The sequence below is a fragment of the Neofelis nebulosa genome, chromosome 1 (assembly GCF_028018385.1).
Source record: "Neofelis nebulosa isolate mNeoNeb1 chromosome 1, mNeoNeb1.pri, whole genome shotgun sequence".
Taxonomy (NCBI): domain Eukaryota; kingdom Metazoa; phylum Chordata; class Mammalia; order Carnivora; family Felidae; genus Neofelis; species Neofelis nebulosa.
In genome coordinates, this window is record NC_080782.1 from 222,880,661 (window position 1) to 222,901,436 (window position 20,776).

Sequence of the window (20,776 nt, forward strand, 5' to 3'; positions counted from 1 at the left end):
TTTACTGGCTATGGGTCTGTTCAAATTTTCTTTAAAAATTTTTAAAAATTTAAAAAATTTTTTAATTTTTTAAATATGAAATTCATTGTCAAGTTGGTTTCCATACAACACCCAGTGCTCATCCCAAAAGGTGCCCTCCTCAATACCCATTACCCACCCTTCCCTCCCTCCCACCCTCCATCAACCCTCAGTTTGTCCTCAGTTTTTAAGAGTCTCTTATGCTTTGGCTCTTTCCCTCTCTAACCTCTTTTTTTTTCTTCCCCTCCCCCATGGACTTCTGTTAAGTTTCTCAGGATCCACATGAGAGTGAAAACATATGGTATCTGTCTTTCTCTGCCTGACTTATTTCACTTAGCATAACACTCCAGTTCCATCCACATTGCTACAAAAGGCCGTATTTCATTCTTTCTCATTGCCGTGTAGTATTCCATTGTGTATATAAACCACAATTTCTTTATTCATCAGTTGATGGACGTTTAGGCTTTTTCCATAATTTGGCTATTGTTGAAAGTGCCAACATTGGGGTACAAGTGCCTCTATGCATCAGCACTCCTGTATCCCTTGGGTAGATTCCTAGCAGTGCAATTGCTGGGTCATAGGGTAGATCTATTTTTAACTTTTTTTTTTTTCAATATATGAAGTTTATTGTCAAATTGGTTTCCATACAACACCCAGTGCTCATCCCAAAAGGTGCCCTCCTCAATACCCATCATCCACCCTCCCCTCCCTCCTACCCCCCATCAACCCTCAGTTTGTTCTCAGTTTTTAAGAATCTCTTATATTTTGGTTCCCTCCCTCTCTAACCTCTTTTTTTTCCCCTTCCCCTCCCCCATGGTCTTCTGTTAAGTTTCTCAGATACACATAAGAGTGAAAACATACAGTCTCTGTCTTTCTCTGTATGACTTATTTCACTTAGCATAACATTCTCCAGTTCCATCCACGTTGCTACAAAAGGCCATATTTCATTCCTTCTCATTGCCAAGTAGTATTCCATTGTGTATATAAACCACAATTTCTTTATCCATTCATCAGTTGATGGACATTTAGGCTCTTTCCATACTTTGGCTATTGTTGATAGTGCTGCTATAAACATGGGGGTGCATGTGTCCCTTTGAAACATCACACCTGTATCCCTTGGATAAATGCCTAGTAGAGCAATTGCTGGGTTGTAGGGTAGTTCTATTTTTAGTTTTTTGAGGAACCTCCACACTGTTTTCCAGAGCGGCTACACCAGTTTGCATTCCCACCAACAGTGCAAGAGGGTTCCTGTTTCTCCACATCCTCGCCAGCATCTATAGTCTCCTGATTTCTTCATTTTAGCCACTCTGACTGGCGTGAGGTAATATCGGAGTGTGGTTTATGATTTGTATTTCCCCGATGAGGATCAACGTTGAGCATCTTTTCATGTGCCTGCTGGCCATCCAGGTGTCTTCTTTAGAGAAGTGTCTATTCATGTTTTCTGCCCATTTCTTCACTGGGTTATTTATTTTTCGGGTGTGGAGTTTGGTGAGCTCTTTATAGATTTTGGATACTAGCCCTTTGTCCGCTATGTCATTTGCAAATATCTTTTCCCATTCCGTTGGTTGCCTTTTAGTTTTGTTGGTTGTTTCCTTTGCTGTGCAGAAGCTTTTTATCTTCATAAGGTCCCAGTAATTCATTTTTGCTTTTAATTCCCTTGCCTTTGGGGATGTGTCGAGTAAGAGATTGCTACGACTGGGGTCAGAGAGGTCTTTTCCTGCTTTCTCCTCTAGGGTTTTGATGGTTTCCTGTCTCACATTCAGGTCCTTTATCCATTTTGAGTTTCCTTTTGTGAATGGTGTAAGAAAGTGGTCTAGTTTCATCCTTCTGAATGTTGCTGTCCAGTTGTCCCAGCACCATTTGTTAAAGAGACTGTCTTTTTTCCATTGGATATTCTTTCCTGCTTTGTCAAAGATTAGTTGGCCATACTTTTGTGGGTCTAGTTCTGGGGTTTCTATTCTATTCCATTCTGTTCAAATTTTCTATTTCTTCCCATTTAAGTTTTGGTAGTGTGTGAATGTCTAGGAATTTGTCCATTTCTTCCAGATTGTCCAGTGTGTTGGCATATAGTTTTTCATAGTATTCTCTTATAATTGTTTATATTTCTACAGTGTTGGTTGTGATCTTTCCTCTTTCATTTGTGACTTTATCTATTTGGGTCCTCTTTCTTTTCTTTTTGAGAAATCTGACTGGGTGTTTATCAATTGTGTTTATTCTTTCAAAAAAACTAGCTTTTAGTTTAATTGAGCTGTTCTACTGTGCTTTTTTTTATTCTATATTGTTTATTTCTGCTCTTATCTTTATTATATCCTTTCTTCTACTGGCTTTGGGCTTTATTTACTGCTCATTTTTTAGCTCCTTTAGGTGAAAGGTTAGGTCGTGTACTTGGGACCTTTCTTGCTTCTTGAGATAGGTCTGAATTGCCATGTATTTTCCTCTTAGGAATTCCTTTGCTGCATCCCAAAGGGTTTGGACTGTTCTGTTTTCATTTGTTTCCAGTATTTTTTAATTTCCTGGTTAATCCATTCATTCTTTAGTAGGATGTTCTTTAACCTCCATGTATTTAGGGGCTTTCCAAATTTTTTCCTGTGATTGATTTCAAGTTTCACAGTGTTATGATCTGAAAATATGCATGGCATGATCTCAGTCTTTTTGTAACTGTTGAGGGCTGTTTTGTGACCCAAAATGTGATCTATTCTGGAGAATGTTCCATGTTCACTTGAGAAGAATGTGTATTCTGGTGCTTTAGGATGAAATGTTCTGAATATATCTGTCAAGTCCATCTGGTCCAATGTGTCATTCAATGCCATTGTTTCCTTATTGATTTTCTGCCTAGGTGATCTGTCCATTGCTATAAGTGGAGTATTAAAGTCTCCTACAATTACAGTATTATTATCCAAAAGTTTGTTCATGTTTGTGATTAACTGATTTATATATTTGGGTATACTACGTTGGGGGCATAAATATTTACAATTGTTAGCTCTTTATGGATAGACCCCTTAATTATGATATAATGCCCTTCTTCATCTCCTTTTACAGTCTTTATTTTAAAACCGAGTTTGTCTGATATAAGTATGGCTACTCCAGCTTTCTTTTGACATCCGTTAGCATGATAGATGGTTTTCCATCCTCTCACTTTCAATCTGCAGGTGTCCTCTGGTCTAAAATGAGTCTCATGTAGGCAGCATATAGATAGATCTTTTTTTTTTTTAATCCATTCTGATGCCCTAAGTCTTTTGATTGGGGCATTTAGTCCATTTACATTCAGAGTGATTATTGAAAGCTATGAATTTAGTGCCATTGTGTTATCTGTAGATTTCATGTTTGTTGAGATGTCTCTGGTTTTTTGAAGTCTTTGCTGCTTTCCACTCACAGAGACCCCCTTAGGATCTCTTGCAGGGTTGGTTTAGTGGTCATGAACTCCTTCAGTTTTTGTTTGTCTGGGAAAGTCTTTATCTCTCCTATTCTGAATGATAGCCTTTTTGGATAAAGGATTTTTGGATGCGTATTTTTCCTATTCAGCACATTGAATATTTCTTGCCACTCCCTTCTGTCCTGCCACATTTCAGTGGACTGGTCTGTTGCTAACCTTATATGTCTATCCTTGTAGGTTAAGGACATTTTGCCCCTAGCTGCTTTCATAATTATCTCTTTATCTTTGTATTTTGCCAATTTCACTATGATATGTCACGGGGTTGACCTGTTTTTGCTGCTTTTAAAGGGAGTTCTCTGTGCCTCTTGGACTTGGATGCCTGTTTCCTTCTCCAGATTAGGGAAGTTCTCAGCTATAAGTAGTTCAAATAAACCTTCTGCCCCTTTCTCTCACTCTTCTTCTTCTGGAATTCTTATGATACAGCTATTGTTTCATCTCATGGAATCACTTAGTTCTCTAATTCTTCCCTTGTGATCTAGTAATTTCCTTTCCCTCCTTTTTCCAGCTTCATTATTTTCCATAATTTTATCTCCTATATCACCTATTCTCTCCTCTGCTTCTTTCGTCCTCTCTGTCACTGTATCTGATTTATTTTGCATCTCAGTTATAGCATTTTTTAATTCATCATGGCTAGTTCTTAGGTTTGATCTCTGCAGCTAGATATTCTCTGCTGTCTTCTATGCTTTTTTCAAGCCCAGGAGTTTGTCTTATGACTGTTATTGTAAATTTTTGTTTAGATATATTGTTTATACCTGTTTTGAGCAATTTGTTGGCTGTGATTTCTCCCTGAATTTTTTTATTTTTTGATGGAACTCCATACTATGTTCCACAGTGGCTATACCAATTTACATGCCCACCTTCAATGTATGAGGGTTCCTTTTTCTCCGCATCGTTGCCAAACTTATTATTTCTTGTCTTTTTGACTTTAACCATTCTAACAGGTGTGAGGTGAAATTTCATTGTGGTTTCTATTTGCATTTCCCTGATGATTAGTGATGTTGACATCATGTGTATGTTGGCCATCTGTGTTTCCTTTTGAAATATGTCTATTCAAGTCCTCTACCCATTTTTAATCAGATTGTTTGTTTTTTTGGTGTCAGTTTTGTAAGTTCTTTGTATATTTTGGATATTAATCCTTTATTAGACATATAGCTTGCAAATATCTTCTCCCATTCAGTAGATTGTCTTTTTGTTTTGTTGATGGGTTCCTTTGCTATGTGAAAGCTTTTGATTTTGGTATAGTTTTAACAGATTATTTTTGCTTTGTTTCCCTGGTCTGAGGAGACACATCTAGAAAGACATTGTTGTGGCTGATGTTAGAGAAAATACTACCTGTGTTCTTTTGTAGGATTTTTATGGTTTCAGGTCTCACATTTAGCCCTTTAATCCATTTTGAGTTTAATTTTGTGTATGGTGTTAAAAGGTGGTCTGCTTTAGGGGTACCTGGGTGGCTCAGTCAGTTGAGCATCCAACTCTTGATTGAGGCTCAGGTCATGATCTCACAGTTTGTGGAATGGAGCCCCTGCTTGGGATTCTCTTTGTCCTCTCTCTCCGCCCCTCCCCCTCTCAAAATAAATAAATAAACATTAAAAACAGGTGGTCCAGTTTCATTCTTTTATATGTAGTTGTCTAGTTACTTTTCCTTTGTATTTATTTATTCCCTATTGTATAATCTTGTCTCCTTTGTCATAAATTAATTAATCATATAATTTTTGGTTTATTTGTGGGCTCTCTATTCTTTTCTTTTTGGGCTCTCTATTCTTTTCTTTTCATCTATGTATCTATTTTTGTGCCAGTACCATAGTGTTTTAATTACTACAACTTTGTGGTATATCTTGAAATCTGGAACTGTGATACCTCCAGCTTTGTTCTTTCTCAAGATTGCTTTGGCTATTTGGGATCATTTGTGCTTCCATACAAATTTTAGCATTATTCTGGTTTTGTGGAAAATGCTGTTGGTATTTTAATAGGGATTTCATTGAATCTGTAGATTTCTTTGTGTGATATGGACATTTTAACAATATTAATTCTCCCAATCCATGAGCATGATATATCTTTCCATTTGTTTATGTCATCTTCAGTTTCCTTTATCAGTGTTTTATAGTTTTCAGAGCACACGTCTTTCATCTCCTTGGTTAAGTTTATTCCTAGGTATTTTATTCTTTTTGGTGCAATTGTAAATGGTGTTGTTTTCTTAATTTCTTTTTCTGCAACTTCATTAATGGTGTATAGAAATAGTACTGATATCTAGGTATTAATTTTGGATCCTTCAACTTTACTGAATTCACGTATTCCTCCTAGTAGTTTTTGGTTGAGTCTTTAGGATTTTTTATGTATAGTATCATTCCATCTGCAAATTGTGACAGTTTAACTTCTTTCTTACCAATATGGATGCCTCTTGTTTCTTTTTTTTGCCTAATTGCTGTGGCTAGGACTTTTCAGTACTATGTTGAATAAGAGTGGCAAAGTGGACATCCTTGTTTTGTTCCAGATCTTAGAGGAAAAGCTCTCAGTTTTTTCCCATTTATTTATTTATTTATTTATTTATTTTTTAACGTTTATTTATTTTTGAGACAGAGAGAGACAGAGCATGAATGGGGGAGGGTCAGAGAGAGGGAGACACAGAATCTGAAACAGGCTCCAGGCTCCGAGCTGTCAGCACAGAGCCCGACGCGGGGCTCGAACTCACGGACCGCGAGATCGTGACCGGAGCCGAAGTCGGCTGCTTAACCGACTGAGCCACCCAGGCGCCCCAGTTTTTTCCCATTTAATATGATGTTAGCTGTGGGTTGTCATATATTGCCTTTATTATGTTGAAGTATGTTTTCTCTAAACCCACTTTGTTGAAAATTTTTATCATGAATGGATATTGAATTTTGTCAAATGCCTTTCTGCATCTATTGAGATGATCATATGATTTTTGTTCTTCATTTGGTGGCTGTGGTGTTTCACATTGATTGATTTGTGAATATTGAACCATCCTTGCATCCCTGGAATAAATACTACTTGGTTGTGATGAATGATCTTTTTAATGTATTGTTATGTGCAGTTTGCTAATTTTTTTGAGGATTTTTGCATCTATCTTCATAAGGTATATTGGTCTGTAGTTTTCTTTCTTTCTTTTTTTCTATCTGTCTGTCTTTCTTTTTCTTTTTCTTTTTCTTCTTTTTTGTGGTGTCTTTATCTGGTTTTGGTATCTGGGTAATGCTAGCTTCATCGAATGTATTTGGGAGCCTTCCTTCCTCTTCTATTTTATGGAGTAGTTTGAGAAAAATAAATATTAACTCCTCTTTAAATGTTTATTAGAATTCACCTGTGAATCCACCTGGATTTTTGTTTCTTGGAAGTTTTTTGATTACTGATTCAGTTTCTTTACTTGTAATCGGTCTGTTCAGATTTTCTATTTCTTCCTGGTTCAGTTTTAGAAGATTGTTATGTTTCTATGAATTTATCCATTTGTTCTAGGTTGTTCAATTTGTTGACATATAGATTTTCCTAATATTCTCCTATAATTCTTATATTTCTGTAATGTCACTTGTTAATTCTCCTCTTTTTTGATTTTGTTTATTTGAGTCCTTTATTTTTTCATGATGATTCTGGCTAAGGGTTAATCAATTTTGTTTATTTTTTCAAAGAACTGGTTCTTCATTTTGTTAATTTTTTCCTTTTTCCGTTTTCTTTTTTTCTTTTTTAGTCCCTATGTCATTTATTTCTGCCCTGATATTTATTATTTCCTTTCTTATACTCACCTTGGGTTTTGTTATTCTGTTTCTAGTTCCTTTGGGTGCAGGGTTAGATTATTTATTTGAGCTTTTTCTTGTTTCTTGAGGTAGGCCTGTATTGCAATGTATTTCCCTCTCACAACTGCTTTTGCTGTGTCCCAAAGATTTTGGACCATTATGTTTTTCTTTTTATTTTTCTTCATGTATTTTTTTTTTTTAATTTCTTCTTTGATTGCTTCATTGACCCATTGGTTGTTTAGTATTATGTTGTTTAGTTTGCACATTTTTGTGTTCTTTACAGTTTTTTTCTTGGGATTTATTTCTAGTTTTAGTCCACTGTGACCAGAAAAGATTCCTGGTATGATTTTGTTCTTAAATTTTTTGAAGCTTGTTTTGTGGCCTCATATGTGATCTATTCTGGAGAATGTTCCATGTGCACTTGAAATGAGTGCTGTTCCTGGATGCTTTTGAATAGAATGTTCTGTATATATCTGTTATGTCCATCTGGTCCAATGTGTCATTCAAAGACATTGTTTCCTTATTGATTTTCTGCCTGGATGGTCTATCCATTGATGTACGTGATGTGTTAAAGTCCCTACTATTATTGTATTACCATAAATTTCTACCTTCATGTCCATTATTATTTGCTTTATGTATTTAGGTGCTCCACTATTGCATGTGTAGATATTTAAAATTGTCCTATCTACTTTTTGGATTGATCCCTTTATCATTATGTACTACCTTTCTTTGTCTCTTGTTATAGTCTTTGTTTTAAAGTTTATTTTGTCTGATATAAGTATGGCTGTCCTGGCTTTTTTTTTCTTCTTCCATTTCCATGGTAAATGTTTTTACATCCCTTCATTTTCAGTCTGTATGCATGTTTAGGTCTGAGGTAAGTCTCTTGCAGGCAGCATATAAATTGGTCTTGTTTTTTAGAAATCCATTCCACCACCCTATGTCTTTTGAATGGAGCATTTAGGCCTCCGAATAGATTTAATAATTTCTTTTTTTGCTTATTATTTAAAATAATTTTTTAAAATGTTTATTCTTGAGAGAGACAGAGTGTGAGTGGAGGAGGGGCAGGGAGAGAGGGAGACACAGAATATGAAGAAGGCTCCAGGCTCTGAGCTGTCAGCACAGAGCCCAACATGGGACTCAAACTCATCAACCATGAGATCATGACCTGAGCTGAAGTTGGACACTTAAACGAGTGAGCCACCCAGGCACCCCTTTTTTCTACTGTGTGTCTCACATTATATTTAATGATTTATTTATAAATCATCTCCTAATTAAACTGTGTGAGCTTCTTATGGGAAGGAAGTATGTCTTATTTATATCAGGATATCCAGTAGTAAGCACAGTGCCTATAGCAGGTGATTAGCAACTATTTAAATGCATTTATTCCCCCAACAAATATTTATTGAGGCTTTTAATGTGCCAGCTGTTCTGGGCCTTGCAAATAAAGCCATAAACAAGACACATAAAGATCTTTCCTACATAGAGCTCACATTCTGGTAGAGAAGATGGATAAACAAGTAAACAGATAGATACGGTATATAGTTTTGATAATATTGGTATAAAGAAAAACAAAAGAATGTAAGAGGTAGATAGTTGATAGAGATTCTCTCAGGGTTCACAAGTCAAGAGGTAGTCAAATGAAACTTGCCAAAAGGGCAGAGACTTCTGTCCAGTCAACCTTGGTTACTGATAGCCTTCTTATCCAAGTCAGCATAATGCGCTATTGGAATCAGGGTGAAAGGAAGGGGATTAATGAGACAAACTGGGCTGGCAGCTTTACCTACATTGTCTTACTGGATTGTTATAATATCCTGAGATAGGTGCTTTTTAGATGAGTGTTAACCTGAACTTCAGGGATGTCAAATAATGTGTCCATGGTGTAGTGTCTGAGGGTGTGAGCGAAGATTCAAATTCAAGTAATGCCAGCCACCTACTCAACACCATTTCTCCAGTTGAGTTCAATGAGTAAATACAGTGAAGTGCTGAGTTTGTGCCACACCCTGTTCTAAGTGCTTGGCATACATCAGTGAATATACCAGATAAATATTTCTGCCTTTACAGAAAATAACAAGTGTTGGTGAGGGTGTGGAGAAATGGAAATTCTTGTGTATTACTGGTAGGAATGTAAAATGGTGCAGCCACTATGAAAAGCAATACAGCAATTCCTCAAAAGATTAAAAATAAAGTTACTATAAGATCCAGCAATTCTATTTATGGATATATACCTAAAAGAATTGAAAGCAGAGTCTTGCAGGGATACTTGTACACCCATGTTCAGAGCAGTGTTATTCACAACAGCTAAAAGATAGAAGCCACCTGAGTGTCCACTGACAGATGAGTGGATAAACAAAGTGTGAGCACGGTCCAGCCTTAAGAAGGAAGGAGATTCTGAAACATGGATGAACCGTGAGAACATTATGCTAACCGAAATAAGCCAGTCACCAAAAGACAATACTGTGTGATTCCACTTGGAGGAGGCGCATAGAGTAGTCAAATCCATAGAGATAGAAAGTAGGACGGTCGTTGTCAGGGGCTGGAGGGAGGGAGAATGGAGAGTTGGTGTTCAGTGGCAGAGATGAAAAGAGCACTGTGGAGAGATGGTGGTGATAGCTGCAGAACAATGCGAATGTATTTAATACACTGCATGGTACAGTTGAAAATGGACTTTAAAGCAGTCAGTTTTATGTTGTGTGTATTTTACTATAATTAAAAATATCCCGGGGCGCCTGGGTGGCTCAGTCAGTTAAGCGTCCGACTTCAGCTCAGGTCATGATCTCACAGTCTGTGAGTTCGAGCCCCGCATCAGGCTCTGTGCTGACAGCTCAGAGCCTGGAGCCTGTTTCGGATTCTGTGTCTCCCTCTCTCTCTGACCCTCCCCCGTTCATGCTCTGTCTGTCTCTGTCTCAAAAATAAATAAATAAATGTTAAAAAAAAAATTAAAAAAAAAAATCCCTGCCCTTATGGGGCTCATGTTCTAATTGGGGGAGATAGACAATGAACAATAAACAGATTAAAATGTATACCATAAACTTTTGTCAGAAGGAGATGAGCTATATAGAGGAAAACAGAGAAGGTTAAAGAGGGCTGGGGGCAGGGAGAGAGTATCTTCGGTTTTTAAAAAAGGTGGTTAGGTCTGTGGTCTTCTTCAGCTGAATTCAATATGCTGTCAATGAAGTGTGTCAGCCCTGAAATTGTGATATCTTCCTTGGGATCCATGTTTTGCCTAGAAATTTCTGGCTTGGTGGAGTCTTAAGTGGGAATTTCAAGTCTTTCAGGAATAACTTTCAGACACCATCATGAGGCCAGTGGATTTTCATATGGGAACACTCAGAGGTGTTTCTTTTCAAATGTGTGAGAGAGACAGTTCGGAGGGGTGTGCACATTAGGAAATAACCAACAGTTAAGTGGGAGAGGTGGGAACAGAAGCGAAGTAACTTGGCAGGGTGAGTAGTTTTAGGCAGAGCAGCAGGCTCTAAAACTGGTAGGCTAGGTGATGGTAAGTAAGCACAGGATCCTTATTGTTAACTACTTTTTACCCCATCCAAGGACTCCTTCTGCAAGTGTTCTGAAGGTCATCTCTGCATGTGCCTCTGGGTTAGTTCCTGGGGCTCAGAATAGAAATAGAAGCTGTCCCCAGGGAATGGCATAATCTAGTAGGAAACCCAAAACATATGCCCCTTGCAAATACTTAAATAACAATGGCATATAGTTTTTGATAAAATATCCAGATGAGTGATAGAGAAAATGAATGCTGTATTTAACAAGGTGTATATTACACAGGCATCTGGCGGGATTAGAATGGATGTGACTTGGTCAGAACATAGTCTCGGAGTGAAGAGTCAGTCCACCATGACCAAGAATATCAGTTTTGGTTTCAGGAGCTTTGAGGAGAGAAGAGCCCTGGGGACAGGGGCCACTGCAAGACATTTCAGGGAGGCGAGGGAGCTCAGACTGAGCCTGAAGGGTGGGAAGGGAGAGAGGACCAGGAGTAATTACGTTTGTTTCATGAATTAAGTGGAATTCTTGGAAGATTATTCTGACAGTTGTGTGTGGGACAGAGGGGAACTGGAGGAAGGAGAGGAAAATTGGTGAGGCCGTAATAGGAACTGAAGTGTGAGGTGGAGAGTGGAGGACGTGCTGTTGGAGAGAAAGGGACAGCTGAGGGTGGAGACTAGCTGACTCCACCTCATACTACGAGGGGCCAAGGCATTTCTTTCTTACCATGAATTCTTTAGATGTCATTAGGAAGTATAATAGAAACATAAAAAGGTGTGAACTTAAGCTGCTGACAGTGCCCCCATTCCCTTCCCTGAAATTCCTCTTAGGACCCAATGAGGGAGTTGGAAAAGAATATTTGTGGAGATGGCTTGCAGAATTGAGCTAGGCCCCCACAGGAGTAGCCTCATCAGCAAGAATGACTCCAGGGTCTGCAGTATTAGAGGGCACATAGGTGGGCATCTCAAACTCAGCCTTAGTTTGGATCTGGAAGAATAGTATAAATGTTTTGAAGCTGTCAAGCCCTGGAAATGCTATCCTGGGAAGTCTCACCTTAGGGCTATATTTGGGAATCCAGAACCAAGGGAAGTTTCCTGACCTGCTGTTCCAGTAAACCCAAGCTTATCATCTTGTTAAAACTGTACTTTGGGCATGTAGTTCTTAGTTCTCCATCTAGGCAAGCTTTAGACAGAATTCAGGAGGCTCTAAGAGTTGTAAGGTTTCCCTTTTACAGTTTTAAAGTTTTAATTTGGGTGCTAATCAAAAATTCTTCAGGCAAGTGGTAGTGTTTGTACAGATCTTTTTAAAAAGAGGAAGGGGAAGCTATATGACTGAATGAATTTCTTAAAAAAATTTTTTTTTAAGTTTATTCATTTTGAGAGACAGAGCGGAGGAGGGGAAAGAGAGAGAGAGAGAGAGAGAGAGAGAGAGTCAGTCCCAGGCCGACTCTGTGCTGTCAGCGTGCAGCCTGATGCGAGGCTCAAACTCATGAACTGTGAGATGATGACCTGAGCTGAACCCAAGAGTCAGATGTTTGACAGACTGAGCCACTCAGGCACCCCTGAATGCATTTCAACTCGCAGAAAAACTACTTAAAGGGGATGAGGGCTAAAAGGAAGTGGATGCAGTAGCGGGCTAGTTGGAGCTCAGGAGTTTTAGCCAAGATAACTTCACAAACGCCATTGGATACATTATATTAATCAGAAATACATTTGTGTTAATGTGCTTCTGGATTCTAGCGTTCAACCTAAGATCCATCACATTTTATTATGACTTCAAATATAGTCAAGTAAGTCAACTGGGATCAACAACTCTCAGGGAATAGACCTTGGACAGAAAAGGTGGGAATAGGAGGGTGAGACGAGGGGAGGGCTTTTGAAGTTGTGAGCTACAAAGAGCAATTGAAGCAGGCCAGATGTAGGCAGGAGGGGGGGTTTCTGAACAGTGAGAGGGTAGCATTGAATGTCAGGATGGGTATGAGGCAACTGGGGAGAAGCAGAGATTGACACATGCCATGATGGAGAGGTGAGGGGCCACCAAAGACAAAGCAGGTACCTTATACTAGGTACTGAGTATAAAAGAGGAATAAAAAACATGGTTCCTCTCCTCGGAGTTTCAGAGACAGAGAAATAGGCAAGCCAACAAATAATTTGTGCAGAAGGTTTTTAGTTGAAGTAATTTACAAAAACTCAGAACAAGGAGGAATAATAACCATGAACACCCATTGAACACTTTTGTGCCGGACACAGTGCTAGGTGCTTTGTATGTATTATTCCAACAACTCTATGATGGCCGTTCTCATCATCTCCATTTTTACAGGTAAAGAAACCGACTTAGCAGAGCAAGTAACTTGCCTTAGGTTGTAGGTGGTACAGCTGGTGTTCTCTAAATTTGACATGATCCCAGCAAATTCCAGGATTATTAATTATTAATAAGCTATAAATTTAAGCTGCTGATACTCCTTGCATTCCCTTCCCTGAAAAACAAATTTGGACACTAGGAACTAGATTTTTATTTATTTTATTTATTTTTTTATTAAAAATTTTTTTTTAACATTTTATTTATTTTTGAGAGAGGGAGAGACAGAGCATGAACAGGGGAGGGTCAGAGAGAGGGAGACACAGAATCTGAAACAGGCTCCAGGCTCTGAGCTGTCAGCACAGAGCCCGACGCGGGGCTCGAACTCATGGACCGCGAGATCATGACCTGAGCCGAAGTCGGCCGCTTAACCGACTGAGCCACCCAGGCGCCCCGGAACTAGATTTTTAAAGTTCATACTAAAATATTCTGAAAAGGTAGAGCAATAAGAATGGACTAGAGCCCCCAGATGTTAAAGCATTCCAAGAAACTATAATAGTTTAGATGTTAGAGTGCTGGTTCAACGAATAGGGTATTAATGATGCAGAATAGAGAGTACATGTGGAAAATTTTGACACCCCATGATAGGAATGTGGCATATGATAAGGCTGCACATTATATTTGATGGGAAAAGTTGCGTATTCTGCTAGAAGCAATGAGATAATTGGGTAGTCATTTGTAAACACGCACACACACACACACACACACACACACACACACACAATACAATCACAACTCTACTTTGTGCACCAAATGCATCAAAGATTTAAATATGAGACAATTAATGTCACAAACATTCTGTAGGAAAACATGGTAGCATTTGAAATAATTCACTATAGAAAGGTGTTTCTAAGCCTGGAACAAACTTCTGTAGCTGTCAAAGGAAAGTTTAATGAAATGAACAACATAAAAATATTTTATTATCATTAAAAAACCATAAACAAAGTCAAAAGACAAACAAACTGGAAAACATATTCGCAACATATGACCTAGACAAAGCATTTTTATTTTGTTCCTATATGATAGTATGAGATATTTAAGTGTTTAAAGCCACAGTTTTTAAAATTAAACTTTTAATTTTAAGATAATTGTATGTTATCATCACAATCTGTTCCATCCATGTTGTTGCAAAGGGCAAGATTTCATTCTTTTTGTGGCCGAATAATATTCCACTGCATGTATATATATATATATATATATATATATATATATATATATATATATATACCACATCTTCTTTATCTGTTCATCAGTCGATGGAAACAGGTTGCTTCCACACTTTGGCTGTTGTAAATAATGCTGCTATAAGCATAGGGGTGCATGTATCCCTTTGAATTAATATTTTTGTACTCTTTGGGTAAACACCCAGTAGTGTGATTATTGGATCTACTTTTTGAGGTACCTCCATACTGTCTTTCACAGTGGATACACCAGTTTGCGTTCCCACCAACAATGCATGAAGGTTCCTATTTCTCCACATCCTTGCCAACACTTGTTTCTTGTGTTTTTGATTTTAGCTGTTCTGAGAGGTGTGAGGTGATATCTCACTGTGGTTTTGATTTGTATTTCCCTGATGATAAGTCATGTTAAAGCATCTTTTCATGTGTCTTTTGGCCATTTATATGTCTTCTTTGGGGAAATGTCTTTTCATGTGTTCTATTTTTTTAAATTGGATTATGTTTTTTGTGTGTTGAGGTGTAACTTCTTTATATATTTTAGATACTACCCCTTTATATGATATGTCATTTGCAAATATCTGATCACATTCAAGGTGGCCTTTTCGTTTTGTTAGTTGTTTCCTTTGCTGTGCAGAAGCTTTTATTTTGATGTAACCCCAATAGTTCATTTTTGCTTTTGTTTCCCTTGCCTCAGGAGACATATGTAGACAGATGTTATGACTGATTTCAGAGAAGTTACAGCCTGTCTTCTCTTGCAGGATTTTTATGGTTTCAGGTCTCACATTTAGGTCCTTAATCCATTTTGAGTTTATTTTTGTATATGGTGTAAAATAGGTGGTCCAGTCTCATCCTTTTGCATGTAGGTGTCCAGTTTTCCCAGCACCACTGTTGCATCCTGGGAATATATCCCACTTGATTGTAATGACTGATTTTTTAAATGTAATTTTGGATTTGTTTGATAATATTTTGTTGAGGATTTTTGCATCTATGTTCATCAAGGATATTGGCTTGTAGTTCTCTTTTTTTGTTGTATCTTTATCTGGTTTTGGCATCAGGGTAATGCTGGCCTCATAGATGAAACTGGAAATTTTCCTTCCTCTTCTACTTTTTGGAAAAATTTGAGAAGAATAGTTGTTAACCCCTCTTTAAATGTTTGGTAGCATTCACCCTATGAAACCATCTGGTCCTGGAATTTTGTTTGTTGGATTTTTTGGTTACAGAATTAATTTCATTGTTATAATTTGTCTGTTCAAATTTTCTATCTCTTCCTGTTTCAGTTTTGGTGGGTTATGTTTATCCATTTCTTCCAGGTTGTCCAGTTTGTTGGCATATAATCTTTCATAATATTCTTTTAATCCTTTTCATTTCTTGGTGTTGGTTATTTCTCCTCTTTCATTTATAATTTGTTTATTTGAGGACTCTACCTCTCTCCTTTTTAAAAAAAAATTTTAAATGTTTATTTATTTTTGAGAGAGAGAGAGACAGAGTGTGAGCAGGGGTAGGGTTGAGAGAGAGGGAGACACAGAATCCGAAGCAGGCTCCAGGCTCTGAGCAAGCTGTCAGCACAGAGCATGACATGGGGCTCGAACTCACGAGTTGTGAGATCATGACCTGAGCCGCAGTCAGACGCTCAACCGACTGAGCCACCCAGGTGCCCCAGTCTCTCCTTTTTAATAAGTCTGGCTAGAGTTTTATTAATTTTGTTGATCTTTTCAATAAATCAACTCTTGATCTGTTCTATTGTTTTTTTGTTGTTGTTTAGTTTCTATATCATTTATTTCTGCTCTAATCTTTATTATTTCCTTCCTTCTGTTGGTTTTGGGTTTTGTTTGTTCTTTTTCTTGCTCCTTCAGGTGTAAGGTTAGGTTGTTTATTTGAGATTTTTTTCTTGCTTTTTGAGGTAGCCATGTGTTTTCATGTTCATTTGTCTTTATGTATTTTTTGATTTCCTCTTTAATTTCTTGGTTGACCCATTCATGGTGTAGTAGCATGTTATTTAACCTTGATGTATTTGTGTTCCTTCCAGATTTTTTCTTTTGGTTGATCTCTGGTTTCCTAGCATTGTTGTCAGAAAAGATGCACGGTATAAACTTCAGTCTTTTTGCAATTATTGAGACTTGTTTTGTGGCTTAATATGTGATCTATTCCGGAGAATGTTCTGTGTGCACTTGAAAAGAATGTGTATTCTGCTGTTTCAGGATGGAATGTTCGGAACATATCTATTAAATCCATCTGGTCCAGTGTGTTGTTTAAAGCCACTGTTTCCTTGTTGATTTTCTGTTTAGATGATATGTCCATTGATGTAAGTGGGGTGTTAAAGTCCCCGACTATTCTTGTATTATTATTGATTAGTTCCTTTATATTTGTTATTAATTGCTTTATGTATTTGAGTGCTTTCATGTTGAGTGCATAAATATTTACAATTGTTATGTCTTCTTGTTGGATTGTCCCCTTTATTATTATATGGTGTCTTTCTTTGTTTCTTGTTAGTCTTTGTTTTAAAGTTAGTTTTTATCTGATACAGTATTGCTACTCTGGCTTTCTTTTGACATTTATTTGCATGATAAATGTTTCTCCATCCCCTCACTTTCTATCTGCATGTGTCTTTAGATCTGAAGTGAGTCTCTTGTAGGCAGCATATAGATGGATCTTGTTTTGTTATCCATTCTGTCACCCTATGTCTTTTTTTTTTTTTTTACTTTTCTTATATACACTTTATTTTTTTTTTTAAAAGTAAGCTCAACACCCAACATGGGGCTCAGACTCACAACCTGGAGATCAAGTGTCACATGCTCTATAGACTGAGCCAGCCAGGTACCTCAACCTGTGTCTTCTGAGAGGAGAATTTAGTCATTTGACATTCAAAATAATTACTGATAGGTATGTATTTATTGCAATTTTGTTATGTTTTAAGTTTGTGTTTGTAGATCTTCTCTGTTCCTTTCTTGCCTAGCTCTTCTCTCACCACAAGTTGGCTTTCTTTAGTGATATACTTGGATTCCTTTCTCTTTATGTTTTGCATATATATTACCGGTTTTTGATTTGTGGTCACCATTAAATTTGTGTATAACATCTTCTACACATAGCAGTCTATCTTAAGTTGATGAATCCTTAAGTTTGAACCCATTCTTTACTCCTCTTCTCCCCATGTTTTAGGCATTCAGTGTCATACTTTATTCCTATTATTTTGTGAGTCCTTTGACTCATTTTTATAGATACACTCATTTTTACTGCTTTTGTGCTTCCTACTTTTCTTACTCTTACTTATGGTCTTCCTTTCCACTCACAGAGTCCTCTTTAACATTTCTTGTAGGGCTGGTTTAGTGGTCGTGAATTCCTTTAACTTTTTTTTAAATGTTCATTTATTCTAGAGAGAGAGAGTGCGAGCAGGAGAGGGGCAGAGAGAGAGAGGGGGCAGGGGATCTGAAGTGGGCTCCTCACTGACAGCTGTGAGCCTGATATGGGGCTCAAACCCAAGAACTGTGAACCATGTGGCTCATGACCTGAGCCAAATTTGGACGTTCAATTGACTGAGCCACCCAGACACCCCAATTCCTTTAACTTTTGTTTGTCTGAGAAACTCTTTATCTCTACTTCTATTCTGAATGACAACCTTACTGGGTAGAATATTCTTGGCTGCAGATTTTTTCCTTTCAACACTTTTAAGATATCATACTCCTTTCTGGCCTGCAAAGTTTCTGTTGAAAAATCCACTGATAGCCTTATGGGGTTTCTTTGTAGTAACTATTTTCTTTTCTCTTGTTGCTTTTAAAATTCTTTTTATTTTATTACTGCTTTTTTGCCATCTTAATTACTATGTGTCTTGTGTGGATGTCCTTGGGTTGATTTTGTTAGGGAATCTCTGTGCCTCCTGAATCTGAATTTCTGTTTCTTTCCCCAAATTCAGGAAGTTTTCAGCTATTGTTTCTTTAAATAAATTTACTGTTCCTTTTTCTCTCTCTTCTCCCTCTGGGATCCCTATAATGTGTTATGCTTGATGGAATTACTGAGTTCCCTAAGTCTGTTCTCCTTTTGCATACTTTTTTTTCTCTCACCTGCTGAGCTTGATTACTTTCCATTACTCTGTCCTCTATATCACTGACTCATTCTTTTACTTTATCTAGCCTGCTCTTTATTGCATTTAGTGTATTTTTAATTGCAATTATTGTTTTCTTCATCTGTGATTGGTTCTTTTTTCTGTCTCTGTTAAGGTTTTGATGTCCTAAACTCTTTTCTCAAGTACAGTGAGTATCTTCATGATCATTACTTTAAATTCTCTGGAAGGCATATTACTTATCTCCATTTTGCTCATGTCTCTTGCTGTAATTTTGTCCTGTTGTTTCATTTGGGACATATTCCTCTGTCTCCTCATTTTGCCTCTTTGTGTCTGTTTCCATGTGTTAGTAAAGTCAGCTAGTCTCTTGCTTTTGAAAGTAGTGTTCAAGGGTGTGCGCTTTTAACAAGGTGGTGCTGGTTCTCTTCTACAAGGGTGCCTAGGTGGTGCTGAGACCAGGGCAGCTGGGGCCACTCCATAGAGCATGCTGATGGGGAGCGTAATTCCAACAAGGTGTGTGCATCCTCCAGCCACCACTGCTGTGATTACAGCCCCGCAGAATTTGAGGTTGGAAGACGTGCCAGCAAGGCATTTGCAGGTTCCCTGGTAGAAGGGACCCACAGCCTTGGATCTGAGGCAGGGCCAGCTGAAGGTAACAGGTTGTGGTGCAAGCAAGTTAGGTAATGAATGCTGGGTGCCATGCTGGTTCCCACAGGTGGCTGTGTGTTTATGTGGGACAGGGGAGGAAGATGAGGCCTGTCAGCTCCTTTGTTCCCCGAGCGTCCTTCAGTGAACTCTGAGATCAGTGACTCTCCTTCCTAAATGCCCCGGGTGTTTTTCCAACTGCTGCTTCTATGTTGTCTCTTTGTGGCTGTTTGTTGTCCTGTCTTCTTAAGGGCAGGGGCTCAGCTTCTGATTGCCTTCCAGACTCTCCCAGAGCCAACCCCACTGATTTTGAAAGTTCTAGGCTTTAAGTCCCTCAGGTTGTACGAACTCACAAAATTCAGCCCCTCTGTTTTTGCATGTGGTCTCTTCTCTACATTTAGCTGTGGAATTTGTTCTGCCAGTCTTCAGGTCATTCTGTGGGTTATTTACACTTATCTGAGTGTTATCTCGTTGTATTTGTGGGGACAGGGTGAGCCCAGAGCCCTCCTATTCTGCCGTCTTTGCCGGAAGTCTCCCTTCTCCGGAGACGTTTCTGGCGGTCATGACTGGTGAGGAGGATGCTACTGGCATCTGGTGGGTAGAGGCCAGGGACGCTGCTGATATCCTACAAGGCACAAGGACAACCCTTATGACAAGGAATTTTCTACCCCGAAAAGCCAACAGTACTGAGACTGAGAAACCTTGGTTTACGGGGGCCTTGATTAAAAGGTTTCACCTGTGCTACTGCGAGATGTTCCAGTGTGTGTTACCAGTGCTTCAGAGCATCAACTTTATTTTCATCCGTAGCACGTGAACTAGATCTTTCTAAGTGCCGGCTGCTGGGGAAAGACTAATCAAACAAGAAATTCTCACTAATTTCCTTTTACCAAATTCTTCTTTTTGCTGGTTAGAAAAAAATGGCCTTCTCTATTTTAGCAAAAGCACCATCTGTATTCGAATATGGTCTTTTGGTTTTGACAAATAATGTGCTTCAACAAATGGAAAAAGTACCACAAATGGCAACAGATGTAGCTTAGTGCTGACTTTAGAAGGTGGCAAGGCCTCCTATTGGACGAGCAATGCTACACACGTCCCACTCAGAGCTGTCGAACAGAACGCTTACAAATTAGAAAGTAATGACCATTGCTTTACTTGTTACGATAAACCAGAAAAACAGGCTTCAGCTTATTGAATCTATTATTGAACCCTAATTGGCTGTGGTGTTTGGACGTTCTGAGGCCTATGGTAAGATAAATAATATTTATGGTTTCTTCAATGTATCAAATCATTGTTTACGAAATACAGTGTAGTATGAAATGCTCTCCTCTCTCAGAGTTTAGACCACAGAGTGACCAGGCGCTCATTCTGGGGTTGTGATTGAAACACTGGAGCCTAGTATGGGTAATCTTCACGTAGACACTCTAACCACAGATGTCAGAATGCTTAGCAGTGCCTCAGGCCCATGCAGACTCCTCGACGGGTTCTTAACCAATACCCTTAACATCGCCGTGCGGGCTTTGGGTGGAATTGAGGAAGGGTAGCATTAAATACACTGAGTAATCTGAAAATGAAGGGTGGGGAATTAAAAATGAGTTCAGTTGGGTTCAAGGAAATTTTCTGAGGATGTCAGCGTTTTCCATTTTGGGGAAAAAAGATGTCTTTTAAAATGTTTCTCTAGGAGAATTTGCTAAAATCGCGTCAGTGATACATGATATGTGAACTGAAATAGTGTAGAGAAAAAAATTTTAAAACATTAATTAAAAAGTAAAGTCTCAAGGACCCAAACTAAAATACCAGGATAATAATATCGGTGAAGACCTGTTTCCTTATCTGTAAAACAGGGAGAAACAATCTC

General features: G+C 38.3%; 1 long non-coding RNA gene across 1 annotated transcript in view; it reads left to right on the plus strand.

Moving 5' to 3' along the window:
• Positions 1-20,776, plus strand: part of LOC131486118 (uncharacterized) — a 204,889-nt gene that overhangs the window by 23,262 nt on the left and 160,851 nt on the right. The window lies entirely within an intron of this gene.